Source organism: Talpa europaea, assembly GCF_964194135.1.
Source record: "Talpa europaea genome assembly, chromosome: 1".
NCBI lineage: Eukaryota > Metazoa > Chordata > Mammalia > Eulipotyphla > Talpidae > Talpa > Talpa europaea.
In genome coordinates this window covers 104,456,265-104,479,575 of record NC_140073.1, presented here as the reverse complement: position 1 = coordinate 104,479,575, position 23,311 = coordinate 104,456,265, and positions in this window count along the sequence as shown.

The following is a 23,311-nucleotide window of genomic DNA, read 5'->3' as shown; positions in this document are numbered from 1 at the left end:
TTGATGACCTAGATTCTGATATCTGCAAATCTTGGCTACAAGCTTCTGGGCTCTTCAAAATGCAATTAAAATTTAAACAAGCATGTGGGAATAAGTCTTTTGCTTTTCACTTTCTGCAAAAGACTGTGGTATGAACAGTCTAATATTCAATGTGCATTCATTTCACAATCTAAAATAACTAAATGCAATTAACTCTACTATGCTTGGCGAAGTATTCTCCCATGAGAAACAAACCTCATCCTACAGATCAAGGGATGGAAAATGAACAACCAACACCCAGAAATATGCTGATTTGATTTTTTTAGTCTAATGGCACTGCATTGCAATACTAATCCTTGTTCCTCTTACTACCTTTAATATCCCATCATGATCTATCTAAGTTCCTTGAGCTTGACCTGAGCACAGCTGGGCCACACTAACTGATAGCTCCCAGTTGTACGGCTAATGAATAAAGACCATGGGAACAATGATCTGGGGAGTATGTTGCATTGCTGAGTAACCAAAGTGCAATCAGGAGCTCCTCTCAGTCTCTCTTAAGTGCCTATTTCACCCCTGATAGTTCTCTTGAAGCTATTATATAAAAAAGAAATTTGGGTTGAGAACATGGAGTTCAAAGCAAATCAGGCCAGGCCACTATCTTCAAAAACCCTGCCCTTTATATCTATGTCTGTCTGTATATCTATCATTATGTCATCATCAATTCATAACCAGTTTTAATAATTTAACACATTCTGGTAGGTACCTAATATATGGCAGATTTTAAGCAGATAATAAGGTAAATAAGATAGCGTTTGGGGCCTCATTGCTGGCACAGGGTTAAAGTCTCAGTGTTATCATGCTATCACCAGCCTCTGCAGCTTGAGTTCAATCCCCTCCCCAGCCAGGGAGCTAACCGACAGGGCGCAGCGGACCTCTCCTGTCTTGCCTGTTGCTCCTCTCTGCAGTTTTTCAGTCAACCCTCCTGTTCTGCTCGCCACTCTGTCTCCAGTGAATCCTCCAACCCTCCCCCAACACCTCTGACCTATACTCTAGTTCTTGTCTGCATAAATAAGTAAAATAAATCTTAAAAAAAAAAAAGATAGCATCTGCCATGCATGGTCAGTCTCTAATGTGAAAAACTCATGCAGAAAAAATTACAACACAATGATGTATCTTATTTTATTTTTTTTAATTAAATTAATTTATTTTTAACTGAGGTAATATTGGGTTATTCCTATCAGGTATTACCACCATAGTGTACCCATCACCAACTTGCCCATATTCCACCACCATAAACTACTGTGCTTCCTTTCCTCTCTGTTAATTCTCCTCCCTGACTCTTCCCCACCTTGCTGTTTTAGTTCTGCATCCAGTTAGTTATTTTCAGCTTGTCTTTATCTGACTATTATTTAGTTACTTTATATCCCATGCAATACTGACACCATGTAGTATTAGCCTTTCTTCTTCTGACTTATTTCACTCAGCGTTATTTTTTCAAGCTCTAGCCATGCCACTGGAAATGGCACCAGTGTATCATTATTGATTGCTGAGTAGTAGTACATTGTGTATATATATATACACACACACACATACCATGTCTTCTTGATTCACTTATCTGTTCTAGGGCACTTAAGTTGTTTCCATAGTTTATATATAGTAAATAGTGCTGCAATAAGTATGGGAGTTCAAGTTCCTTTTGAATTAGTGTTTTTGAATTATTTTGGGTAAAGGCCTAAGAGTGGATTGAATGGCAGATCTATGTTCAATGTTTTGAGTCACCTCCATACTGCTTTCCAGTCTTCCCAGACTATATTTTCTAAAGTTCAATAACATTTTAGCCATGTTTGTTATATAAAATATATTTTAAAATTTTATTTGTGCATTCTTACCCTCAAAATTATGAGTATGTTAGGGCATATCACATTCAACTTTTCACTTTATTTAATACATATTGTAGTTACTCAAAATGCTTAGTGAATGAATAAACATTCTGGCTAAAATTAAGACATTTTATAGCATTCCTCAAACTGATGTTTTACATAAAATTATTATTAATGATGGCTCTTTTCTACTGAGTTATCCAATTTCTAGGTTCAGATATATCCCCAAAGAAGCAGGAGACTGCATTCTGAACACAGTTCTGGTGCACATAAATTCTTGGTCCTTAGAGTTCACCCATCTTCTTTGGCCCTTATGTATGTGTTAAATGAATAAGTTAGATATAAATATAATAACTTCCAGTCCTGATAGTCTATAACTGTACATTTCAAAAATTGTCTTTCTGTAAAAAGATCCCAATTTAACCTATTCCCCATTAAAACACTGATTAAATTGAGTTTAGAATATTTTGATGTCAGAGATAAATGTGTGATATTTTAAGAGTCTTCCACTTTCTAGAATTGATTTTTGTCAGCTTCATCCCTCCATAATCTGCTAATGCCCACTGTTTATAACATAATAAGCATTCTGGCAATACAGTACGCTCAGGCATGCTACTCCTTAAGAATTATCCCTGCGAGCATTTGGGCCAGGATTCTACTTTATTTTTCAGAATTACAACAGCAAAATTTTTCTTTAAGCTTAGCATCCAGCTGACCTGGTTTTTCACATAGTGCTGCCGGCAGCTCCAGACTGTCTGCTGAATTGACCATTACACCTCTCTCGCCTTTCCCCTACTTCTCTGAGAGGACTGCTGTTAATGAGAGGTTAGGTTGGGCATATATACTCCCTCCTCCCATGGCAGTTGCTGAGATAATTAGCTGATCTTTGTAGAAATTTGCCCCAGATCTTATGGTACTCCTTAGCAGAGCCTTATATACAATCACTAATAATCAATTAGGGTTAATATTGGAAATATAACTTGTCATCCTGGGACAGATGATCTTAACTTCTATCTCCTAGCTTTTATCTAAAATAATAGAAAAATAGATTTTTTTAAAGATTTATTTATTTATGCATACAAGAGCTAGGGTACAGGCCAGAGATGTGGGGGGTAAGAGGATCTACCAGAGACAGAGTAGGCAGATTGACTGAAATACACTGCTGAGGGGAGCAGTGGGCGAGACAAGAGAGGTCTGCCTTGCCATGTGGGTTGCTCCCTGGCTGCCTGGTGATAGAACTCATGCTGCAGAGGCTGTGGATTGCTTCATAGTGCAGTGCTTAACCCCTTGTGCCACCAGGGAAGCCCCCAGGAAAATAGATTTTGAGTTGTCAGACAGTACTGGCTTTTCTGAACAACTTCAGAAATATTATGTAGAAAAGGGCCTCCCTGGTGGCGCAGGCGGTTGAGCGTTGCGCTGCTAAGATGTCCGCAGCCTCTGCAGTGTGGGTTGGATCCAGGCCGGCTGGCGAGACCCCCACATGGCATGGCAGACCTTTCCTGTCTCACCCACTGCTCCCCTCAACAGTGTATTTCGTCAGTCTGCCTGTTCTGTTCCCCACTCTGTCTGGTGAATCCTCTCACCCTCATGCATATCTGGCCTGTACCCCGGTTCTTGTATAAATAAATAAATATTTAAAAAAATATATAGAAAAGACCTAGTTCTCCAGGTTTCACTAAATGGGTATAATCAGAGGTTATAAGATATTAAGAAGGAAGGAAGGAAGGAGGAGCTATTGTAAGTGTAAGACTCAGCACTAGAGAAAGATCCAATTACCTTCATTTTATTCTTCAATTCTATTACTAAGTATATGATCTTTGTGGGGTCCACAAGTCTAAAGTAAAATATGTAGCATTTAGCAGTGGTTAAGAAAAATTTGACAAATTTCTAATATTCACTGGGGCTTCTAATATCCATTACTCTTATGGCTTACAGTCATCTCAGGTATAGACAACTAATGTAAAAATAATTTGGAAGCATTACACCATAGCTAACACAGTTTTGTACTTCATATGATTAATAATCTCTTGGGCAAACATTATTTTCAGATTGAAAAAAAGAATGACCAAAGAGTCAAGTTTGCTCTCCAGTCTAGAATAATTTGTAAACATAGACTAATTTCAAACTATTCAAAAATAAATGAGCAACAAGATGGAATAAGCCATAAGCTCTGCTAGTTTATGAATTGTGACTTGGTTTCTCTCAGGAAAGTGGTTGAAAAAAGCCTTCCATATATATCAAGTGGTTGGTGAGTGTTGTGATAATCACAAACATGTGATACTAACATCTTTTTACTTCCTCATCTAACTACTTCACAAGAAGTCATGGCTTTGGAAATTCTGAGTGAACGTGTGCAATAAGAAAGATGAAAATACATCATCAACTTCTTTATAGAGAGAAAATAGCTAATATGGGGGAGATGTCTGTCTTTTTTTCAACTTAATCCAGCATGACCATCACTAGCCATGCATGGCTGTTGCAGTCTGGAAATGTGCTGAATGTAAATTAAGTGCTGTAAGTCTAAGATATAATCTGGATTTTGAAGATTACCAGAATGAATGTAGATAGTGAAAAACACTTCTAAACCACGTACGATTTAAGATCATATGCTAAGCGATTATGAGATCTTAACATGTACTAGAGTATCCAAGGCTTCTAGTTTTTCTCAACTGAGGAGTTTTTATTTATTTATTTATTTATTTTTTAAGTTATTTAAATTTTTTTTAAATAATAAATTTTATTTTTATATTCCCTATACAATTGCAACCCCCCCCCCCCATTCTGACCCAATCCCTCCCCTCCCGCCCCCCATCCCCCTGAGGAGTTTTTAGATGTGAGATTTTAGGGGCAAAAACCAGAAACATCCAAAGCAAACCAGGATGAGCTGGTCACCCTACCCATACATTAAATATTATTTACTTCATTCTAAAAGTGTAAAAAAAAAAAAAAGCATTACGCTCTGTTCAAATTCTCACTATTAAAAAAGTGGCAGAGAAGGAATTCATGCTGTGTCTGGATTGTATTACACCATTTAAGCCACATATTACAGAGCTCTCTTCCCATCAAAGCTAGTTTATTCATTTCTCCCAATTTGCACATGTGAAACATTCACTGTGAAGAGTGATTAGAAAATCTGAAATAACAATCACTAACATCCATGTGGGTTGGCTTTTTTAATCCTTATAACTATAAGATAAATACTGTTATTATTCCTACTTAACAGATAAGGAAACCAGGCACAAATAGGTTAAGAACTTTCTCATGAAAACAAATTTTCAGTAACTGAACCAAACCTATACAGTTTGATGTCAGTGTTGTTGGCTGTGTTGTTAAGAGAGTCCTTCTAAACTACTGCTCAATGAATGTTGCAAGTACATCACATTTACTGTGAAGAAGTTGGCAGGAACCAGGGAAAGTGGCGACCAAGAACTACATGGAAACATACAATTCTTTGCTATTACTACATGTGGGGTCCATTAAAACAAGGGCTGGAACTTAAATACATTTTACATGAGACCACCTTTTCTGAGTTCTTAATTATGATCTGTCTTTTGGTTTGCTGATGTATATTTTTCATGATACTTTAAAATACATATGGGTGATATATTTTCTGAGAATTTGCTCATGTAAAAATACCTTTTGCTGCTTTTTATTCATGAAAGAAAATCTTGGTATATGTAAAATCCTCGAGTTACAAATTTTTAACTCTAGATTTCATAGAAAACTAGTACAAGTTATATATATGGCACAAGAGTTAGTCTGTTGCAAATAAGCTGTTCTTTTTTATTTACCTCAGTGCTTTTGAAATATTTCATAACTCTATTGGAAATTTATTTTAATTGGCAAGATGTGCCTACCTAAAGATTTATTCATATTGATGTTTGACTGAAACATGGCGATCCCTTTCAATCAACATGATCAATCCAGGACATTTTTATCAATTTTATTTGATCGGTGCTTCTGGTCCAATTATTCTAGTTTCTTTCTCAGAACTTGTGTAATTTCGACGTTGACTTTCCATTTTTTGACTTCTCATATCTATGACCTTCCTCCTCATCTTTTTCACTATTTTGTGTTTTTCTTTACAATCTGAGAATTACTCATATTACTGATTTAATTTTCCATTGTGTTAAATCTGTCTTTAATTGTCTATAATATTTTTATCCAGATATTGAATTGTCATTTCCAAAAATCTGTCTATCTATCCATCCATCCATCCATCATCTTCCTTTTGGAATTATATAGAAATTCCATTGTCCAAAAATCTAATATTTTCAGGTTTTTTTAAATTGAAGTGATACTGTATAAAATATTTATACTGGAGTGCAGGCTCACACCTCTTTAAATGTATGTGATCATACATACCCACCACCAAAGTACTAATAACTCTCTACTTTGTTCCCACCCCCTTTCCTCCTTGTAACCTCAGTTCTGCTGTAAGAATTCAAGGGTCTGTTTTTGTTTTGTAAAATCTGATTCTTAGAACTGCTTTTTTTCTTTAATCTCCAAGGCAGATATTTTTCTTTTCACTTACTCAACACTAAATCATGCTTATCTAAACTCTGAACATGTATTGATAGAAAACGTTTAGTGATAGCAAATTGACCAATGAACCCTTCCCCCAGGTATCAAAATACAATCCCTATCTATAATCTAGTCTATAATGTAATGGCAAGTAAGTAAAAAATGTTCTCAGTCCCATTTTCAATATACTAACAGTTTTTAATCTAGTGAGATTCTCCTGCACTAAAGTGGGACCTTCTACTTCCTTCTACTCACTGGCTCTCTGATCCTCTTTATGGTAGAGTCAGGAACACTCCAACTCACAGAAAGGACTGATACTAAGATTCTGGGCATCTCTGCTAAGTACTTGTACTTGACTTGTGTGGAACATGACTGTCAGAATGTAACACATTGCTGTCAGTAAATACACAGTCACTCTCTTTTTGCCTAATATCCCTTCCACTATCTTTATCATAGGGTGTGTGTCTGTATTTGTGTGTGTGTGTGTGTGTGTTGGGGGAGGGGTAGTATCCAAACAACATTTTAGTTTTGCCTCTGGTTTTTATTGATTCAGATCCTCTGAAATATGTGTGTGGAGGGAAAAAGTGACAAGCTAACCAGAAGGAGAAAAAAATATCAAATATACCCTATATCCCCATCAACTAGATAAATCATAATAAAACAGCTTTAGATTAAAATTCTATTTCTTACACCTTAAAGTCGCTTTTCAGGTTTTTTGCAGTTACTGAAAATTCCTCTTGAATTCTGGTAATAGGTCAAGTTTCGGGTTCATACTATATTTATCCTGTTTGGACTGCTCTTTTTCTGTATCTTCATAGGTATGGAGAAATCATGAGAGACTGTAGTGAGAACCACAGTGAGGAATTTCAAACAATAGTTTAGACTATCTCTAGTTCATCCAAAACTTTATTTGTTACATTTTTCAAGATTCTTAGTATTAAATATAAAATGCTTTATATTTAACTTTCTTCATGATTTTTTTTTATAAGTCTTTGAAGTTCAATAGAATAACAACTCACATTCCTTTTGATCTTTGGTGTCACTGCATAGTGACTCTTTGAACATGGTGGGCTAGATAATTTACATATCAACCTAAATAGCATCAAAGATTCGTGAAGCACTTTGAGTGTTGCACAGGCAGCTTATCAGACATAGGCGAGCTTTTTCTGGTTTGACACCTCTGCTGAGTCACCTAATATGTAATTGGGTTATCTTAAAGTCATAATGGCCATATTTGACCACTGCTATTGTAAATAGGCCAGTCAAATCAGAATAACTACCTTCTATAGTAAATATATATTTTCCAACATTATTTAAGTTTGACCCAACTATATTGAAGTGGTAAGGACAAAGCATCATAAGCAGGCTTCAGGAGCCTGTTTTGCATTGGCAGGACATGATCTAATAAGACATTTCCATCTCTGCCAATACAAATAAAACATTTGCATTAGCAACATTATACATGTGGATTTCAAAACAAATTTAGCTTAAGGATTTGTCATAATCAATAGTACTATGCTATTAACTACTATACTTACCTTTATATTCTCTATAAACCAGATGCTATTTGTAAAATATTGCCCTGTTTTTCTAATTTAACTATACATGCTGTATTGCCATTCTAACAATCCTCTTATGAAATTAATCCTTCTTGGGAATCATGTTCAAACATCTAACTTTGCGTATTACGGGGCATTGCTAAAAATATTTACCTCCTAATACCATTCTTGTGTACCCGCAATGGTGAGATTGGACAGCATTTTCTCCAACTTTTCATTTCACTAACATGAAATTCCCAATTCCTCAATCATGAATACAACACCAATTGTGATTGTAAGTTTATGATAAAGGCTTTCATTCCCTTTTCTCTTAATTAAATTGATCAGTTTTAAATTAAAAAAAAGAAAAAGGACACAGAGAATGGCTCGAGGTAATTGTGGTCAGTAGAGCTGCTATATTTCCAATAAGTAAATGGAGGGAAAATATAAATGGTTTTTGTAATATGCTTATTTCTGCCTATCTATACATTAGAAAACTGACAAATCTCTTAGGCTACTACTACGTAAATAGCCCGAGAGAATGAATATATGAATTTTAAGCAGCGTATTCAATGCAAATGTGTAAGATTAGTTCAAAGATTTATCTGTTTGGAGCATTTCATGGAGTGTTTCTCTATTTGATATATGGTTTGTGTGTACTACTTATGATTGTGGGAAAAAAAAGGCAAAATGAATAATAAAATCACTCCTGGGAGATAACTGGTACATATTTAAACAGAGAGTTATTATAGGTAAGACTATATAAAAAGATCTTGATATAATAATGCATTTGTATTATTCACATATATTAATTTTTACTTCATATATTAGAGAGTGATGGATCTGTATAGCATTTACCTCTTTAAAATGATTTTGCATTGTTTCAAAGTACAATTATATAAGAATTTATATAATACATTATAAAATAAATATAATATATAGTATAATAATTTATATACAGATGAGATAAATGATTCCTGTGTATTTGTAAGTTTCAAATAAACTCCCCACTCCTCCAGTTATACTCCTCATTTATTGCCTGGCCAGTAAGTACTCAGGAAACAAAAGTTAATTGGATAACCTACCTAAGTAGAGCATTACTGGGCAAAAGAGCTTTGCAAAAAAATTCAGAAAGTATGCCCAAAGTATTTTGAGTTATTTTCTACTATTTCAAAGTATATATTTCTATCGTAATAGGTAATATTTTCATCATAAGAAAATTGATAGCTTATCCAAATTTCAAATATTAATTTCATGTAATAATTTGCATTTAAGTGGCTCTTTTTATTAACAAATCAAGATTATTTTCACCATTAGAGAATGAAAGAGAAGAATTTTATGGCTTCTAGAATTTTTATTATTACTTTATAAACACATCCATGAGTCTTATTCATACTTTTTATTATCTGCTATCTAAAATTTGATGAAATTTTAATTTTTCTCTTTCATGCTACTCAGAAATTTTAGCCATTTATATGTTATTTATCTATGTTACATGAAAATATTGGAAAAGAATATCTAATAATATATTTAAGAATATCTTAAGAATAAGAGTATTGTTACATTTTGTATTAATTATGGATTATTATTTTCTGTATTTCTAAATGCTTTGACATCTTGCTGACAGTGGAGAGGTCTTTATCTTATAGCTAATTCTTAGAGATTACTTACAATTTGCCAGGGTCACATTTTTTATATATGCAAATCATTCAATCTATGCAACCCTCAATCACTTCTTTTATGGGATTCCCACACATTCTGAGCCTGCCGCAAGATCATCCCAGGGTCAGGCACCAGAGGTCTGGAGATAGGTCTTATACTCAGAGACCCCTAAAGTTATTGAAACCAACCCATCCTAAGCCTACTTAATCTGCCTCATTTATTCCTTTCCACAGAGACTGTAATAAAAGCTACTGCCTTTATTCCCACTGCTCCCTCTACCGCCTGACTGACCCTAGAGATCCCCCCTCCTCTCTCGGTTTGAGCCAGCATATCCCTATATTTTATAAACTAGTCAATATCAACATAAGTGCTGTTGTAAAGGCTTTTTGGCACAGACATTCCCCACAGTCTGCCATGTGCAGCAACTCTCCCTTCTTATATCAATAGTCTATGAGAGTTGGTTTACTTTCTCCAAGATCCCAGAGAAGCACCTGAAAATTGTTGTTGCAACAAGAAGTCTTCCCAGATTATATATATATATATATAATATACATATACATAAAATGTGGCTATGTTAATTTTATCACCAACTTTCAAAAGTTTGTGATAGTTTTGTGAGATAAGAATAAAAGCACATTGTAATTTTTTTCTCTAAATTGACCAACAACTTAAAATATCAAAAGTTAATACAAAAGGTTTTATAATCTGATGGATATTTTGTAGGTCTGGAAAGATAGTTATTCTACATTGATTTAAAAAATGTATAAACCATATGTAACCTTATGTAGGTTTTATATATATATATATACACACACACACACACACACCAAGAATACTGATCTATCCACACTTCATTAAAGATATTTATTCTTTAAATATTGATTTTTCAAATGATAACCCATTATATTTTATCATTATATAATATATACTAAAGGCAATATGTTGGGTGCTGGCTAGAAGCTGCAGATTCAAAGTAATTTTTCAAATGGAAATTACTTCAGCAGTCTAGGGAAATACTATCACAAAACAATGCCCTGCTGAATCCCATTAAATCAATTTGGAATGGCATATGGGTGGAAAGGTAAAAATAAATCAATGAGATTAAAAAGGAAGTATATTGCTTTGCAACAAAAAGAGAGGCGTTATAGTATCTGGTTGCTAAGAAACAGGATTTTAAGTGGGAATTATTTGTCTTCTTTACAGGACAAGGCCATTTTGAGGAGTAGACTAAATATTTTTTTGCATATGGTCCAATTTATACAAACATCATTTCCCTCAACAAGACTTCACTCCATCTTTAAAGAGGGAGATGAGCTTTCACCAGAGGAGCCATTGCCTAGCAACAAGATGCTAAGAAGGCTAGCTGAGTCCTCTCTAGAAAGAGCTTCCTCTCTCTCCCAAATGCACTGCAATGACCTCTAACACAGACTGATGCCCTTGAGAGAACTGCTTTAACCAGAAAGCTATCGGATAAGAATTTTGCTAAAATCATTACAAGATCTAAACCTCTTGTTCTTTAAACAAGTAAGTGTTCACCTCTCCGTGCTTAGCACTGCACAAAGCATTTTCACAAACATGCCTTTTTTTTTTTTTTTTTTTAAGCCCCTGGCTCTCATCAGTTTTGAGTTATTTGACTGACTAACTACCTGAGTGGCTACACACCTCAGGTCTATCTGGCCTCACCTGTCAAATATTTGCTGAGTGGAGCTGATCTCCATCATGTTTGCTATGGCCGTGAATATTGCACTCCCACCTCCACCCTACAATAAGCAGGAAAAAATTCTCTTTTAATTTCTTCAAGGGGTGAAGAGCCTTTTGTTCCTTAGTCTTCACCTACACCTTCTTGATAAAGATTCAAGCATTTCTTCCTTTTTAAAAAAATTGCCCCTACTAAGTACATAGTGCTAGGGACTGGAGATTAAATTAGAAACAGCCATATTTCCCTTAGGAGCTTCTAGAACACCATGGGAGTAAATAGCAAAGGCACATATTGGCCAAGAAAATCGAAAAGCAGTGAGGCAGCCTAGCCTGAATGACACTTCTGCCATGAGACCTGAGAAACATACAGATGGAAGTCTGACAAAGAGGGGAGGGTTCAGTGGCTGGGAGTGGGGAACACCTGGCTGAAGAAATAAAAGAATCAAGAGATCTGGAACCTGAAGCTGGGGGAGTAGTTAGTTATCCTCTATCGTCACAGGTCAAATTCTTAGGATTTCAATTATGAGTCAAATAGATTCCACAACTTCTCATTGTGTCTCAGGATACAGCCAAAGACACTTTATAAACATAATATAAAAATTGTGGCCCTCTCATTAATTTTTTATTCAAATTGCATTTAATCCCAGTGTGCTTCCTAGATATCCAAAACAGAATAGCAAGGCTAGGACTATGCTCAAAACAACTATTTTAACAGAGGTAGGGCAGCACAATAGAGCATTTACTAAATAACTCTTTTGTCAAATTGTAACTGCCCAGGAAAAACTGGGAAAGGTATTTTGAGCAGACCAGATACAACTCTTGCAAATGTCTGTATTTACATGTACTTACCCATTCTTAGATACAGGTCTGATTTTTCTTTTAAAGGAGAAGAGTAGGCAAATAAATTGACTAGGGTTGTTTAAAGAGATAGAATATGTGATTTAATTTTTGAAGCTGTGTTTCTAAAAACACTACGCCCCAAATTAGAGCTTCAGTCTGCTCTATATTGCTCATTAGGGCTGGGCCGTCTACTCTGCCTCTCTGCTGCCCTCATGTGAGTTGACAGAGAATAGCAACACAGAAAATCCTGCGTCTAAGAACAAACTTGCCACTTCCTCTGTGCAAAACTACTAGATGGGGGGGATGATTTGACAACCACAAATATTTCTCACAGATTCCAGGAATCTGGATTTGTTGTGACTCAATCACTGTGCAGATGGGTTTCTATTGAATAATATTTTCAGGACTTGCTTCAAGAGTGGAGAGTTTTTCCAACATCCAAAGAAAACTCAAAATATATATTTAGATAATAGGAAAGATGAGGAAGCAAGATTTAATGGCTAATTAAGGCTCCAATGTATACAATTACAGAACAATTACTGATCACCTAACAACTGAACTTTACTGGGCTTCTTTTTCTCCACTTTTGAAGTGTTAGACCATTCTCCTCCTAGAATGGTATATACCAGGGACTTCATCTAACCTTCTCTTTTTACTGAAGCCAAATGTACTTATTTCCTAAAAATAAATAAGCTATTTTGCCAAGTTGTATTGCATATAAAATGCGAAAGAAAATTTCCATTTTTTAGCTAGCTTTTGTGGGGTTCTCTTTAAATGTGCCAATCTTTTCTTCTTGATTTCTATGTTGTACATCAGATATTCTAAGTAATCTCATAACTTCATATATTACACCTCTACAGATGATTCTCTAATGGTTCTCCATCTTCTCTTGTATACTAGACATTACTCTTTGAATATCTCACCTCAGTCTTAAAATAAAAGGATAATTTATTCCTCCAGGCCCCATACTTACTTGCATCCTGATTTTCTTACATTCTTGGATATTGTCATTTTTCCAGGCTTAGCACTCAAAAGTTATTTTGAGTGTCTTCTTTTTCAGTATTCATTTCCAACTAGTCAATGCTAGGAATCCTGTTATGGGCTTCTTACAATAGGTTGGAGATTCAGATGAAAAGTGAATGTTTAACAAAGATTATAAATTATTCGATGGATGCATGATGGGTTGAAAGTGAAAGATATTAGATAATCACAATTTTGAAAAAAAGAGGCTAAGAGGATAAGTATGCTGTAATAGGGAAATAGGAATCTAATTCAAGACAGGGGTACAAAAGGGATAGACTTTCATAATAACATGATTTTTATGCTAATGTTTATAAGATAAAACTTCTAATCAGGTAAAAGGAAGAAAGCACTCCAGGCTGAGGAAACAGTCTGTTCTTAAGCTTTGTGGCAGGAAGGAGCTTGACATCTTTCTGAAACCGCAATGTGGGCAGAGGGCAAGATGATGAAGCCAGAGTAGAAGGCTTGTCAACATTCTTCCCCTCCTTGTTGACATATTTATAGTTTGTTCTGCTTAATTTTTAATTGAATCTGAACAAATCTGAATATCTTTAGAAAGGAAATGCAGGTCCTACCTGTAGACTTACAGTCTTCTACTATGTATTCTATAGACTGATAGGTGGGTGGGATCAAACATTCAATCCAGCTGTCTTCCCACAGAGATTTGACATTGAAATTGTGCCTTAGCACTCATGTGGCCATACATTTGATCCCCAAAGTAAAGAAGAGTTTTAACCAGGGAAGTGACATAATCTGATTTGAATTTTTAAAACACACTGAAATCTTTCTGTGACACAGAAAGTGTGGTCCAAAACATTTTGCTGCCATTAAATGTGGTGTTTTGGTGTGGTTAGGCTAAAGAAGTGACCGGATGAACCTACTGGTCAGTAGACTCAGTCCTGGGAACAAGAGTTGACAAATTCTTTGAAGTTGGGTTCTGTGTTGCAGCTTCAGTCTCACACCACCTAGTAGCAGTTGTGACTTCCAGGTTAAAATATTTGTATGACTAGGATTTCCAAGACAGTAGCAAGATAATTTAGTTTTGCTCATGCCATTAAGGGAATTTGGACTGGGAAAAAGCTGAGGGAGTGTAAGCTCTTTATCCACTTCCCAAGATAGGAGTTCTAAAATATCCTCAATGTGTCTTCCTCATTTGGCCACGCCAATAAAAGATGAGAATATTAACCTCCCTTTATTTGAGAATGGAAGGTGGAGGACGTACGATGTAGAATAGCAACTAGTTATATTCAAATTCTCTTACTGACTGGGAACTGTCTGGGCTTTTAGGGTCACACTCCAGGGGTTACATGGAAAAGGATTGCTGGTGGGAGAGTGATTAGTTAGTAGATCATTAGAGGCAATTATAGCTCAAATAAGAGATGGTTTCTTAACTTAGGTGACAGCAGCAGAAATGGAGGTAAGAGGGTGGATTTAAAATATTTAGGAAACAGAATCAGCTTAACCTATTGATTGATTGGATGCCGAGGCATAGAGGAGAAAGTATCAAGAAATATTTGTTATTACCCAGCTTTCTAACATGGAAATATAGGAATATGGTGACACAGTTTACTGAAGTATGTGGGTGGAAGAGGTTTTCCGGAAAAGATCACAAGTTCAGTTATGAACATGCTGTGTTTGAAGTGCCATGAGACACTGAAGTGGTTTTATTGCTTAGCAAATGGATTTGTATGTCTAGAGCTCAAACAAAGGGTCTTGCCCATGTGGGTAGCTCTCAGGCTGGGAATCAAACTCATGCTGCAGTGGCTGCTGATAGATTCATAGGTTGCGTATTAACCCCTTGAGTCACCAGGGAAGCCCTGAGGAGCAATTTTTAAAAATTCTGAGATACTTCTTGAAAACTGATTTTTTTTCTATTGCTGTTTTCAGTTTCTAATCACATATTATTCAATCAACATGTCTGTGATTAAATATATGATTGTTAAAGTGAAGTAGGTCATTACTAAGATTAACTACATTTTTTCAGTTTCAACTTTAGCTCAGTAAAACATTTCAAAAGTAATTTTGGTGTATTTGGGTTAAACAGAAGGACTCACTCTTCATCCTGATTACATGTTTTCTTTCTATATTATTATTTGTATTATTATGTATTAGCTAAATTAGCAATTTATATTAGCAATTATTAGCTTTTGAGCACTTGTGTGTTTGATACTTTACATTTCTATAATCTCTTCATAATAGTTATAAAAATCCAAGTGTATTTGATAAGAAATTATATAAGCTGTATAAAACAACTCCCCTAATTGCACACCAATGACCTTAGCTTCTTTTGAAGGTTTACTGTTTTGATCAGCACTCTGGAGGTGCTTGTTCTGCTTTATTATTTTTTTTTTAAAGAACTTCCACAAATAGGGAAAGATTGAGGTTTGCTAATATGGAACCCAGATCTAGTTGCCTAAAAAAGAAGCGTATGTAGGAAGAGCCTATAATTTTCACTACTATCTTTGGGTTTGGAGAAATGCCCAGGTTAGTGACAAAGGGAACTTTGGGGGAAGACTCTAAATCTACCACATTGTAAGACAGAAAATGGAAAATCAGATGGATAGCTTCATTAAAAACATAGCCATGTAAAATTTCCAGTTAAAGGGATAACAGCAGGATTTCTATTGATTTTTACCAAATTGAAATATTACTGTGATTTAACAATTTAAATTATTTTGAAAATAACCAGTAATGCAGCTGTAAGCCATTAACTGTAGTCAAACTCATTATGAACCTGATTTCTAAGCCAACTTCATATATCCCAGTAACCCCATCTGAAATCTTATTATCTTCACTGATCTTTACCACTTCATTGAAATGCAGTTTCTCTTGCATCCATCCCTTCTTTCTTCAGGTGTCATTTTATGTTGTCTAGGACTGTGCTTCTCCTACGTTGGCATATCTGTCTGTCTGTCTCTGATTCTGATTCCATAGGTCTGGGGTGGAGTCGGGGCGTTCACATGTCACAGTTCTCAAGTGATTCCCATGCTTTTGGTCTGTAGCCCAGACTTTGAGCAGCAAGGATTTCTAAAATATTGTAGCAGACTTTTCAATGATTCTTACTAGATTGATCTTTCTATAGCACATTTCAATAAAAATCTTTTTTTTTCTGGAAAACATTCAGTTGAAAACAAAAATTTTGTTATTCGTTACCCTTAATAATTCTGAAATTGCTTGTTAACTTTATCTTCCACTAATCTCTTTGTCTTCCACTAATCTCTTTCCAGAATTCCACAATCAATCCAGTCAAATTTCCTTTCTTTGTAAAGGTTTCAGTTTCATCCAAGAAATGAACTGAGAAGAACAGTTGGCTCCCTTACCAGTCTCAGGGGACTGAGGTGCTGTTGCACGGGTGCATTGGTGAAGGAAACTCTATGGGGACTACATCTGAGGGGGTGTGGGAAGCAAATATTGTTTTAAAATGAACAATGATGTAAAAAAGAAAAGAAAGAAAAGAAAGCTAATCAGAATCACACACACATAAAAAATCACACACCTCCCAAACCCCAAATGTACCTCCAGCAGGACAGGGGTGTTAAATGGAGGAACTGGTATGAAGTTCCTGAGTTATGGGAACTGCAGAAAGGGAGCCATTTTGAACTCAAGTGAAGCTGTAGCTTTGATCCAGGTCAGGAGGTGGCTCAGCCTGACTTTTGGAGGCTAGAAAGAAAACTTCTCCCTCCATCAGCTTTGGGATGATAATGCCATGCCCTCTGCCTGCAGCTACTCATACCCCTCCTCTGGTATGCCTATCAGGGGATGTTTGTGGGAAGCAGAACTCAAGGCTTTCTTTGGGGGTGGGGAAATACAATCTTTCATATATGTGGGTAAAGACAATTTAACTGTGCTTCTCATCTTCATTGTGCTTCTCATGTTCTACTTGATTTATTAACAGTCAAAAAAAGTTTGCAAGTATTTTTTCTTTTTCTATGTCCTGGAACTACTTAAGCATAAACAGGATGACCTGGTCTGTGAGGGTTTGCTATATCCTTTATAAAGTCATTTGGGTCTGTTTCCTCTTTTTTTAATGGGGTAGTTTTTTTATTTTTAAGATTTATTTATGCATACAAGAACTGGGGTGCAGTCCAGAAGTGTGAGGGTTCACCAGAGACAAAGTGGGGAGCAGAACAGGCAGATTGAAATGCACTGCTGAGGGGAGCAGTGGGAGAGACAGGAGTGGTCTGCTGTGCCATGTAGGTAGCTCCCTGGGCCGGGATCGAACTCCTGGTGCAATGTCTGCTGATAGCTTCATAAGTTGGGTCATAAGCCCATGAGCCACTACGGAGGCCCCTAAGGGGGTAGTTTTTTTAAAACTAATTATTTCTTCCTATCGAAATTAGTTAAATATATTTAATGGGATCACTTTTCATCAATTAAATTTACTAGGAAATTGCAATATCATCTCTTTTACTTGCACAGATTTGTACAAAACAGTCTGTTAAATATTTTCTTTCTTTTAGTGGTTATTTTTCATTGCATGTGTCTGTGTTTCCCTAGATTTATCTCTAAATAAGTTGGCCAGTGGTTCTCAGCCAAAAGGACAGGCATTTTAATTACTCATTCTATATTTTATAATAATTAATGGCTGCTTTTATTTTTACCTTACCTTGTGCTTTCTTCTTGTATACATGCAATTATTTTTTCTAGGATTTTTGGTTTGGTTTTAATTCATTTAATTTTATTCTTTCATTTTTGAAGTTAAAATACTTAGGGCTACAGTGTCCCTGTGATTGTGGCACTGATTGCATCTCATATAATTTATTTTTATTATCACTATTTTAAAAAGAAATTCTACAATTTAAGTTAGCAGCTTTCTCTTTTTACAAATAATGTTTGGTAGAGAGTTTAACATTTCAACTGAAAAAGGTATTTTAAAAACATTTTTCTTATTTGCACTATGCTTTGATCAGAGAATGTTCTTTGAATCATTTCTATTTTATGGAAATTATTGAGGATTCCTATGTGATGTAATACATGGTTAATTTGCTGTGAATGTTCTATGTACACTTGAGAAGAAATATAAGTTATTATTGGCCATCAAACTCAATGTAGAGTCATAAGATCTACCTTATAATTTGAGAAGTGTTTGTTTGATACCCTCCCTGTGTTTTGTCCACTTGACATTCTGGTTTGGTAATGTTAATTAAACTTCCCTATTACTGTATTTTTCATCATTTCTCCAGGAATTTCCTGGAGTTTCTGCTTTATAAAGGTGATGTTGGTTTTGATAGTGACTATTAAAACTATCATCTTGATAATGAATTATAATCCTTATCATTTTATCATGTCTTTCTTTGTCTTATTAATTGCTTTCTTGGGCTGATGTATGCAGTGTCCAATCTCAAGATTAGCAATCCTGCTTTTTTATTATTTACTTTTTTATTTATTATTTTTTTAAGTTTACTTTTTCATTATTTATTTTAGCAAAAAATAGGGAGGAACAGTTCTAAGAAACTGTTTATATAAGTTAAAATAATCAGATTTTTTTCCTCTAAATTTTATTAGTTGCTGGCTCAGTGGTTTAATCATTGCCAGTCTACCAGTGAAGTATTATGATGTAAATTACATAAATTGTTTCATTCATTTGTATACAACTCTGAGAGATAAAGTGAGATGAACCTATATCAGGATAGATAACAATGTGGTAAGACTTTTTTTCTAATAATATATGAATTTATTTTTTTTAAGATTTATTTATTTATGCATTCAAGAACTGGGGTGAAAGCCAGAGGTCAGGGGTGAATCCTCTCACCACCTGCAGTTCTAGATCAAATTGTGGGGTAAGAAAAAAGAAGAAGCAGTACAATCATATTTTCTTTGATTAAAAAAATTCACATATACTAAGATCTCTCCAGCTACTTGGAAGGATGTCAGATTAGAAAAAAGCTTGGAAAATCCATGGACTCTTGCCAGTGATTTTGTTCAAGGAATGTTGGCAGGCTGAAGGAAGTGCCTGATAAACTAAATGTTGCCAGATAATGTCAATGTTTATAGTAGATGGTTTCCTTAAACTTGATTGGGTAGCTCTGTGTGACACAAAAAATAAAGTAACTTAGAACATGAATCAGTACTACTTTCAGGGGACAGGACTAGTAAGGGCGCCCAACTTTCTCTAAAGCAGTTTTGTAGTGATGAGCATATTCCTTCTGTGTGTTCCCCAATGATAGCTGCTAGCCACGTGTGATGAAAGGACTAAGGACTTGTACTTTTAACCCATTTATATAGCCACTTATGGCTCATGTCTACTCAGGTGTCCAAACAGATATTTATGGGTCAGAATAAATGTTTCCTAAATTAGGGGAGCAAAAAAGAACAAGAGAGGAATTTGGGGGGCATGGGGAAGTGAATGTCAATCGGTCTATCTATCTGTCTAGAAAAGGAGAAATAAATATATAAGGGGAAAAGGAGATGTTATTTTCTACTCTCATGTGAGCCCAGGACTTTCTGTCACAGAGAGTCAAGGTCTTCACTTGTTGCCTCTGTTAATTTGTATCAGGATATATCCTTTTATGTTCAACTCTATTATTCCCAGATTCTTTTTTCATATTAATAAAATCCGTACATAAGCTATCAATTGTGTGTTGAATATTTTTTTAAAGATTTATTTATTTATTTATAAAAGCACTGGGTACAGTCAAAAGCGCGGGAGGATGAGAGAATTCACCAGAGCCAGAGCGGGCAGCAGAGCAGGCAGAAGAACTGAAGTACACTGCTCAGGGGAGCAGCGGGCGGCAGAAGAGGTCTGCGTGCCATGTGGGACCCTCACCGGTGGCCGGGGATCGAACCGGCGCTACAGAGGCTGCGGGCAGCTTGGCAACCCAGCGCTCAACCGCTGTGCCAACAGGGGAGGCCCATGTGTTGAATATTTTGAATGCTAAGAAACACATATACACATTTAAAATAATGCACAAGCCTATCCCCACATTTGTCTTGCTGTTAAACCAAGTTATATGGAAATTTGTTAACGAGATCTGTGGTTTCCTGGATTGTTAGAGTGCGTAAGTCTTAGGTTCAGGCCCCAGGATGCCCTGGTTTCTATGCTGGATACTCGCCTTGAAGACACACTGAATTTTGATATATAACTCTGAGAGCTATATACACCTCTGACTTACAGTCCAGTTCTAGATCAAACTTTAGGGTAAGAAAAAAGAAGAAGCGGTACAGTCATATTTTATTTGATTAAAAAAGTTCACATATACTAAGCTCTCTCTAGCTACTTGGAAGGATGTCATATAAGAAAAAACTTGGGGCCTCCCCGGTGGCGCAGCGGTTGAGCGCTGGGTTGCGAAGCTGCCCGCAGCCTCTGCAGCAACGGTTCGATCCCCGGCTGCTCCCCGGCCACCGGAGGAGGGTCCCGCATGGCGCGCAGACCTCTCCTGCCGCCCGCTGCTCCCCTCAGCAGTGTGTCTCGGTCCTTCTGCCTGTTCTGCTCCCCGCTCTGGCTCTGGTGAATTCTCTCACCCTCCCAGCGCTTCTGACTGTACCCAGTGCTTGCATAAACAAACAAATAAATAAATAAATCTTTAAAAAAAAATTAAAAAAAAAAAAGAAAGAACTTGTCCAATCCATGGACTCTTGTCACAGGGTTGTTATAGAAATCAAATATGCAGTGTGTAGAATAGTGCCTTGCACTGTTTATTGAACAAATTAAATTAAAAGGACAAAAATTGGAACTCCCTGGTGGCCTATGGTTAAATCTCAGCATTATCACCACTACGGCCTAAGTTCAATCCCTGGCCAGGGAGCTAACCTACACGGCGCAGCAGACCTCTCCTGTTTTGCCAGCTGCTCCCCTTAGCAGTGTATTTGTGTCGATCCACCTGTTCTGTTCCCCGCTCTGTCTATGGTGAATCCTCTCATCCACAGAACCTCTAGCCTACACCCTAGTTCTTCTATGAGCAATAAATAAATAAATAAAATAAAATAAAATAAAAGGACAGAAATGAACATTAAGTGAACTTAATGTAGCAGATACACTTCAATGTTAATGTTAATGCTTCACATCTGTAACATGTTATAATGCAATGTTACATCAATAATTTTTTACTTAGCAATATTAGATAAATAACAATTTCTCATTCATCAAAGCACCTTCAAATATTTATCACATGATAGACATCAGAAACTCCCATTGGGTGGGTGGCCCGGCAGGTACTGATTTGTTGGGCTTCATATCTGAAGGTATCCATATTCAGGCTCTGAAGAAGGTAACACAAACTCTTTTACTCTTTATTCTCTGGCAGAGAGAGGCAGACTAGAAGAAATCTTCAGTCTTTTAATGAGATGACTTGGAAATAACTACAAATAGGGAAAACAAATTGTCTGACTTTGCCATGAAATACCTTCCAATTTAGCAATCCTGAGAAAGACTGACAAAATGTGAATAAGTACCCAGGTTAGGCTGATGGAATACTCAATATTCTGTTGCTAAGGATCTAAGCCTGTTCGTGGTGTCCTATTTTTAGAGTGTATAAGAATGAATCAGAGACCTATGATTAATTATTAATGATTGTGAAATAACACTGTTGGATGACAGAAAGTAGAAAGTTTTAATAGCAGCTGCTTTCAGATTACTTTTAACAAACACCTAAAAGGATTTTTGAAGTTCTATTTTACTTCTTTTGAATATAGCTTGTTTTGAAATATTTTTTTCCTAAATGTCTATCGTTTAGTCCTATCTTGAAATGGCCTTGGCAATGAGAAGCTCCAAAAGGATTAATTATAGTCTTTATTAACATGCAAACTACATTCTGAAAAATTTTGAATGCCTAACGGCCTGTCAGATTAAAAGAATTTTTTTTTTTTCGGTTTGGCTTTCAGTGTCTTTAACAATTAGTGATATGGATCAGTTACCGTGCCCAGCCTGATTCTTTATGGGTAAAGTGAAAGAGAAAACTCGGGGGAGAAAAATTAAATATCTGATCAAGTTCACATAGGCAGTAAGGATGGATTTAAATCTGAGCAGACTGACTAGAGCATCCACACTCTTAACACTGATTTTTTTTTTCTGTTTCACACTAAGAACCCATCAATAAATAAGGACATGACAAGATCTCATTATGTATGGATTAATTCTTCCATATCTTACTATAGACATTCACTCATTTAACAAATACTGAGCATATACTGGGTTAATAACAGATATATGTTATCAAACATTTATTAGCTAATGGTTTAAATGTAGCATCTTTCTCAGATTTTATTGACTTTCCAGTTGCTTACATAACCATATAATTTTGAGCGTATGACTTTGCACCTTCACATGTGCACATGCTTCACTCACACGCTCCATCAGAGCCTCAGTGTTACACTCCATCATATTACCTCATCCCCGTTGGTAACCACTATAGTTTTCACAGAATCTGAATTATTTTTTGTTGTGTTTTGCCATTTTATTTTCTTTGCTTATTTATTTTCTGCAAATTACTGAAACCATCGAGTAACTACCTTTCACTTTCTGCCTTCACTTAGCATAGTCACATAGAACCATCCATTTTGTTACAAAATGCAGTTTCATCTTTTTATAATGAATGAGTTGTATTCCATTGCAGTATATTCTATATATCACAATTTCTTTATCCAATTACCTTTCAATGGGCATTTAGAAGGTCTCCACAGTTTTTCATAAAGAATGCAACAATTTACATTCCCACCAACATAGTGTGTGTGTTCTTTTTCTTGACATCGACTCAAATAAATATAACATCTTTTTCATCTGCAGCAATCACATGACCTGGCATAGTGACCTTAAATGCTGGTGCCTCATAACAAGTGAGCTTGGAGCCAAGAGTTCATTCATGTAATATATTGAATAACTATTGGGTTCCCGATATGGTTGACACAGGCATTAAAGATAAGGGAATATTATCAAAGAGACAAAGTATTTCCTTCTTTTTTGTAACTTTTATCTAGAGGCTGACAATAAAAAAATTAGCAAGTGAAATATACAGCCTGTCTAATGGTGATCACCCTCCCCACTCAGAGCAGGGACAAGGGGTGGAGAGTCAGGGGCAGGTGTAAGTGTTGCTACTTCAAATAGATTGATAAGAGAGGGGCTCACTGAAGAGGTGACCTTTGTGCAAGAACCTGAAAAAGGTGAGAGAATAATTATGCAGGTGGAAGAACAACTGTAAAGGCCACATTTTAGCATATTTAACTTTAAGAATGTCA